Source organism: Hemiscyllium ocellatum, chromosome 35, assembly GCF_020745735.1.
Source record: "Hemiscyllium ocellatum isolate sHemOce1 chromosome 35, sHemOce1.pat.X.cur, whole genome shotgun sequence".
Taxonomy (NCBI): domain Eukaryota; kingdom Metazoa; phylum Chordata; class Chondrichthyes; order Orectolobiformes; family Hemiscylliidae; genus Hemiscyllium; species Hemiscyllium ocellatum.
In genome coordinates, this window is record NC_083435.1 from 14481937 (window position 1) to 14489351 (window position 7415).

Genomic DNA, 7415 nt, shown 5'->3' on the forward strand with positions numbered 1-7415 from the left:
GCAGCGGACCAAGTTTAACACAGATGGTAGGGCACAACGAAAAGGCTGTTTTACAGCAGCGGCGGATTACTTGAAAGATAGATATTCACAGAATAAAACATGAAAACAACAATAACTGATATCTTAATCATCTCCACAGAGGTAGAAGATGATCTAAAGAAAAACTCAAATTGACAACAAATCAAGATTACACATAAGCACATTCTATCTAATACCCCTGTCGCAGAGCGCAAAGCCGTGCAATCCTCGGTAGTATAGTGGTTAGTATCCCCGCCTGTCACGCGGGAGACCGGGGTTCAATTCCCCGCCGGGGAGTCGGCGGCATTTTGAGAGGCACGCACCATATCTCAATGCAGGAGTGCCCAATTCAAGTCCCGTTTGCTCCAAAGGCGTGCATTCACATGTCCGAGCGGCCTGCTCTTGCCAACAAACCAAACATGTCGTAGTCTCGATTCTGCTCTCCCTGGCAAACTTGTCCTTTCATCCATTTGAGACTTCCTGCTTTTTGACCACCAATCAAAACTGCCGTTCTGGAGAAGCGTCACTGGACCACAAACGTTGACTGCTTTCTTCCCCCACTCCAGATGCTGACTTTCTCCAGCAATTTCTGTTTCCCATTCTGATTTTGTTGTTACTTCGTCCCGTCGGTGGGCATATAACTCCCACGCAAACGGAGTGCAAATGAAAACCTTTAAGCAACCGGTAGCGACAAATGAATGTCAGGTTTCCCCGCTTCCTCCCTCCCTCCAATCAAAAAGGGGTCACTCCCCCTCAGAGTTTGGACCTGATCCTGCGATTAAGGTGACGCAACACCGTCCCCTGCTGCTGGCAGGCTGTACTACACCCACAGTGGAAAGTCCAAGTCATCTGAGTGGCATTGTCTGCTCTTCTCGATAGAAGGACAAAGCCCAGTGGCTGGGTTAACATGAAGGTCAACACAGAGGCAAGCTTGAGAAAGCACGTGCAGGAACTCAACCTACACTGTTGGCACCATAGAATCACCACAGTGTGGAAGCAGGCCATTCAGACGGACAGGTCCACACCGACCCTTCTGAAGAGAAACCCATGCAGATCCATGCTCGGCACTGAGGGATCCCAGCTGAAAATGTGTTGCTGGTCAAAGCACAGCAGGCCAGGCAGCATCTCAGGAATAGGGAATTCGACGTTTCGAGCATAAGCCCTTCAAAGTTCACCAGTTCCCAATGTTGGGGACGTCCAGAACCAGGGGTCACAGTCTCAGAATGAAGGGCAAGCGATTCTGGACGAATTTTTCTCTCAGAGAGTGGTGAGCCTGTGGACTTGTCTCCCACAGGAAGATGCGGTTAAGACGGTTTGGGAGATACGTTCAATAGCGAGCCGGACGTGGAACTTGCAGCTAAAGTGATCCAGGGGTACGGAGAGGAAGCTGGAGTGGTCACTGAAATGGCATGTTCAGTCATGATGATCTTGAATGGTGGTGATGTCTCGAAGGGCTGAATGGAACGAGTGAGGAGTGCAGTTGCTGGAAATCAGAGTCTCGATTGGAGTGGTGCTGGAAAAACAAAGCAAGTCAGGCAGCATCCTGATTTTCCTGCTCCTCGGATGCTGCCTGACTTGAAGGGCTGAATGGCCTACTCCTGCACTTCTTTTCTATGTTTCCATGTTGAACGCATGGCTCAGAGACTGACGTGAGTTGGAAGTAAACCTGCGATTAACTGTTCGTCCTCACGATTTTATAAACATCAAGAAATTGTTGGCAAAGTGTTTCGACGTTTACAGTGGAGCTGATGCAGCGTGCAGTAAAGTCACCACCGTCCTCCAGGAGCACTGCTCTCTGATGAGGGAGCGATTGATGGGTGGGAGTTGAAGCTGAGGGGACGAGCTTGAAAAGGGCAATCTTTCATGTTGAGTCCATTTGGCAGCGGGAATTGAAGCCAGGCTGCTGGATTTGTGCTGTATTCCAGGCCAGCGTATGAATCAGTTTGTCAGAAGCAGGTAACGGGAGAGCGCGTGGATCAGCAGCGGACCAAGTTTAACACAGATGGTAGGGCACAACGAAAAGGCTGTTTTACAGCAGCGGCGGATTACTTGAAAGATAGATATTCACAGAATAAAACATGAAAACAACAATAACTGATATCTTAATCATCTCCACAGAGGTAGAAGATGATCTAAAGAAAAACTCAAATTGACAACAAATCAAGATTACACATAAGCACATTCTATCTAATACCCCTGTCGCAGAGCGCAAAGCCGTGCAATCCTCGGTAGTATAGTGGTTAGTATCCCCGCCTGTCACGCGGGAGACCGGGGTTCAATTCCCCGCCGGGGAGTCGGCGGCATTTTGAGAGGCACGCACCATATCTCAATGCAGGAGTGCCCAATTCAAGTCCCGTTTGCTCCAAAGGCGTGCATTCACATGTCCGAGCGGCCTGCTCTTGCCAACAAACCAAACATGTCGTAGTCTCGATTCTGCTCTCCCTGGCAAACTTGTCCTTTCATCCATTTGAGACTTCCTGCTTTTTGACCACCAATCAAAACTGCCGTTCTGGAGAAGCGTCACTGGACCACAAACGTTGACTGCTTTCTTCCCCCACTCCAGATGCTGACTTTCTCCAGCAATTTCTGTTTCCCATTCTGATTTTGTTGTTACTTCGTCCCGTCGGTGGGCATATAACTCCCACGCAAACGGAGTGCAAATGAAAACCTTTAAGCAACCGGTAGCGACAAATGAATGTCAGGTTTCCCTGCTTCCTCCCTCCCTCCAATCAAAAAGGGGTCACTCCCCCTCAGAGTTTGGACCTGATCCTGCGATTAAGGTGACGCAACACCGTCCCCTGCTGCTGGCAGGCTGTACTACACCCACAGTGGAAAGTCCAAGTCATCTGAGTGGCATTGTCTGCTCTTCTCGATAGAAGGACAAAGCCCAGTGGCTGGGTTAACATGAAGGTCAACACAGAGGCAAGCTTGAGAAAGCACGTGCAGGAACTCAACCTACACTGTTGGCACCATAGAATCACCACAGTGTGGAAGCAGGCCATTCAGACGGACAGGTCCACACCGACCCTTCTGAAGAGAAACCCATGCAGATCCATGCTCGGCACTGAGGGATCCCAGCTGAAAATGTGTTGCTGGTCAAAGCACAGCAGGCCAGGCAGCATCTCAGGAATAGGGAATTCGACGTTTCGAGCATAAGCCCTTCAAAGTTCACCAGTTCCCAATGTTGGGGACGTCCAGAACCAGGGGTCACAGTCTCAGAATGAAGGGCAAGCGATTCTGGAAGAATTTTTCTCTCAGAGAGTGGTGAGCCTGTGGACTTGTCTCCCACAGGAAGATGCGGTTAAGACGGTTTGGGAGATACGTTCAATAGCGAGCCGGACGTGGAACTTGCAGCTAAAGTGATCCAGGGGTACGGAGAGGAAGCTGGAGTGGTCACTGAAATGGCATGTTCAGTCATGATGATCTTGAATGGTGGTGATGATGTCTCGAAGGGCTGAATGGAACGAGTGAGGAGTGCAGTTGCTGGAAATCAGAGTCTCGATTGGAGTGGTGCTGGAAAAACAAAGCAAGTCAGGCAGCATCCTGATTTTCCTGCTCCTCGGATGCTGCCTGACTTGAAGGGCTGAATGGCCTACTCCTGCACTTCTTTTCTATGTTTCCATGTTGAACGCATGGCTCAGAGACTGACGTGAGTTGGAAGTAAACCTGCGATTAACTGTTCGTCCTCACGATTTTATAAACATCAAGAAATTGTTGGCAAAGTGTTTCGGCGTTTACAGTGGAGCTGATACAGTGTACAGAGAAGCCTCTGGGCTTTGTCCTTCTATCCAGAAGAGCAGACAATGCCACTCAGATGACTTGGACTTTCCACTGTGGGTGTAGTACAGTCTGTCACCTGCAGGCGATGGTGTTGCATCACCTTCGTCCCAGAATGGTTCCAATCTCTGAGGGGGAGTGACCCCTTTTTGATTCGAGTGAGTGAAGGAGGAGAGCAGGGGAAACCTCACAATCATTGTTGCTATCAATTCCTTTCGGGTTTTCACTTCCAATTCGTTTGCGTGGGAGGTACATGTCCACCGACAGGACGAAGTAACAACAAAATCAGAATGGGAAACAGAAATTGCGGGAGAAAGTCAGCATCTGGAGTGGGGGTGGGGGTGGGGGAAGAAAGCAGTCAACGTTTGTGGTCCGGTGACCCTCCTCCAGGACGGCAGGTTTCATTGGTGGTCAAAAAGCAGGAAGCTCAAATGGGCGCCTTGACAGATTATAATTAAAAGACTTGCCACAGAAAAGATAATGGAGACCATTATAAATGTCCTTTGTTTGCCCGACTGTTTTTGTGAGAAGGCTGCTCAGAGATGTTGATGCACACCCGGGACTTGAACCGGGCACTCAAAAATGTTACCACCTCCCCGGCGGGGAATTGAACCCCGGTCTCCCGCGTGACAGGCGGGGATACTAACCACTATACTACCGAGGATTAGGTGGTGCTTCGTAGTGTTTTCATTGTTATTTGATAGAATGTTCTGATGTGAAATTCTGATCTATTGCAATTTTGAGTTCCTGCTTAGATCATCTTCTGTCTCTATGGAGATGATCAAGCGACTAGTTATTATTGATTTAATGCATATTATTTGAATAATTATGTTTAAAGTCACGACCTTCTGCTGTTAAACAGCCTTTTCGCTGTGCCCTCCCACCCATGCTTCCTTGTTGTGTTCCCCGCTCATTGTCACAGTTGGGTGGCTTGACATTCTCTCTGCCACCCTCAAGCCAATCTGGGTCGCTGCACAAGTCTCTGTGTAAAACCTCATCCGCAGCTGATCAGCTCCCTGCTATTCCCTGCTTGTTACAAAGTGATTCACAGCAGCTGGCCTCTGACACAGCACAGTTATAACAGCCTGGGTTCACTTCCCAGAGCTGACTGGGGTTGAGCATGACAGATTCCCCTGTTCAACCTCGTCTCCTCAGATTAAACCTCCACCCGTCAATCACTCCCTGGTCAGAGAGCAGCCCTGTGCTCCTGGAGGACGATAGTGACTTTGCAAATTGACAAATCACACAACACCAGGTCATCATCCAACAGGTTTAATTGGAATCACCAGCTTTCGGAGCGACACTCCTTCATTAGGTGTTGGTGGAGTACACAATTAGAAGACACAGAATTTATAGCAAAAGTTTACAGTGTGATGTAACTGAAATTATACGTTGAAAAATACCTTGACTGTTTGTTGAGTCTTTCATCTGTTCGAACGCCATGATAGTTTCACTTCTTTCACATGTAAATCACACAACGTACTTTTAAAAGTTACATTCCCAGGTTAACTGTAACAATTCGCGTTAGTCAGATAATATGTTGAAGGTGTTAGCCCCCTGTGTTATCTGTCTGTGCCATAATGTTTAGACTGATTCTAATCTTTAAAAGTGAGTTAACAGAGTCTTACATGAATTCATGCAGTTTTTGAACAATGTACAATGTAACTCTGCCAGTACAAATTCACCCCACAAACGTATGTGCATATGTGTGTATGTGGGTTTGTGTGTGTGTGTGTCTGTCTGGGGTGGGGGTTGCGAGTGTGAGAAAGAGTGTATATGTGTGTGTATGTGACTGTAGAGTGTCAAAGTCTGTGAGGGGGTGCATGTGTGAGTGTGGGAGTGTGTGTGTCTGTAGGAGTGGGTGTGTGTGGCTGGGGTGGGAGTTTCTGACTGTCTGTGTGTGAGAGATTGTGTATGTGTGTGAGTGTAGAGTGGTCTAAGTCTATGAGAGGATGCACATGTTAGTGTGGGAGTGTGTGTAAGTGTCTGTGTGTGTCTGTGTATTAATGTGTCCGTGTGTATGTGTGTGTATAGGGTGTGTGCGTGTGTGTGTCTTTGTAGGAGTGTCTGTGTGCGTATATAGTGCAATGGTGGTCACCTGCAGTGTGACATGATCCCAAGTTCCCGGTTGAGGCCCTCCCTATGGGTACGGATCTTAGGTATCAGCCTGTGCTCGACCAAGTTGGGAACACAGAACCTCCACGATGACCTGCAGCTGGTGCAGGAACTGAACCTACACTGTTAACAGCACAGAAATCATAGAATCCCTACAGAATCATGGAATCCCTACAGTGTGGAAACAGGCCATTAGGCCCTACAAGTCCACAGCGACCCTTCCGAATTGTAACCCACCCAGACCCATGCTTAGAACTGAGGGAGGTCAGCAAAGGTTCCCCGGTTCCCAATGTTGGGAAGTCCAGAACCAGGGTCACAGTGCCAGGATGAGGGGCAAGCCATTCAGGGCTGAGATGGGGAAAAATTTCTTCACTCAGAGAGTTGTGAACCTGTGGACTTCTCTCTCACAGGAAGATGCCGGGGGGCAGTTTGCGAGATACATTCAAGAGGGAGCTGGATGTGGCCCTTGCAGCTGAAAGGATCCAGGAGAATGGAGAGAAAGCTGGAGTGGGATACTGAAATTGTATGCTCAGTCATGATCATATTGAATGGTGCTGCAGGCTCAAACGGCAGAATGGCACTTATTTCCTATGTGTCTATGTTAAAATGCATAGCTCAGAGACTGACATGAGTTGGAAAGGGTTTCAGAGCATTGGACACTGGCACCAGGACTGGGGTAGAAGGGAGGTGTTGCAGGGAGGTGTGCAGGCCTTCATGTTGGGACTAGCACACACGATCTCTCACCCTAAGGCAATGGGGTGTTTCATAATCTTTTCCGAAAATGATCAGTGCCCGGTGGCTGCACTCTCTTGCAAGAACACCCCTGGTTGGTAAGAGCTGGTTGGAGGTGGACTTGCCTCTATCATTCTCACTGCCTGCTTCTCATACCACTTCTCAAAGAAAAGGCAGCTATTGCAATGTTTTAGTATAAATTAACAAATGTGCTTTCATTAATTAATGAATTAACAAAACATTATCATAAACAACTTGCTCTCCAATTACAATACCGTAGAGGCACTTCTAACAATGTTGCTGGCTGTGATTCCTGATTTAGATTGTCAATGCTGTAAGGTTGCAAAGTGGAGATGTGTGACACTTTCTTTCAAAGATAGTGCATTAAGGCAGAAAGTAATGGCTTTTCTCCCCCTCTTGTAATACTGACAAAGTACATCTGCTTGTAAAATGTCTCTAAAAACTTTTGAGCTAATATCCTCAAGGCTGCTGGCATCTGCCATGTAGGAAAGTGGAGAGCTAAAGTGGATAGAACATCTGTGAGTATCAACAGCCCACTGTCACAGGAACAAACCTCTTTGATTTGCTTATTACAAACCTTTTGTTATAAGCCCTGTATCTACTTTGCAGGTAGCACAACCGCATGCAGAAGTAGCAGCAGAAAAATCAAAGGCCTAGTCACGAGATCGAGGTGGAGTGGGAATCCATGGCCTGAACTCATCCGCTCAATCTGTTTCTTATTATTATTTTCTCTGTGTGTGGTGGGGGAGGCG

The 7415-nt window shown here is 47.8% G+C and overlaps 3 non-coding genes across 3 annotated transcripts; 2 read left to right on the top strand and 1 right to left on the bottom strand.

Annotated features, from left to right (window-relative positions):
- Positions 1-243: 243 nt before the first annotated feature.
- On the top strand, positions 244-315 carry trnad-guc (transfer RNA aspartic acid (anticodon GUC)). Its single transcript has one exon. It is a non-coding gene; the product is annotated as a tRNA-Asp (tRNA).
- A 1925-nt stretch (positions 316-2240) lies between these two features.
- trnad-guc (transfer RNA aspartic acid (anticodon GUC)) lies at positions 2241-2312 on the top strand. Its single transcript has one exon. It is a non-coding gene; the product is annotated as a tRNA-Asp (tRNA).
- Positions 2313-4387: 2075 nt separating this feature from the next.
- On the bottom strand, positions 4388-4459 carry trnad-guc (transfer RNA aspartic acid (anticodon GUC)). Its single transcript has one exon. It is a non-coding gene; the product is annotated as a tRNA-Asp (tRNA).
- Positions 4460-7415: the final 2956 nt, after the last annotated feature.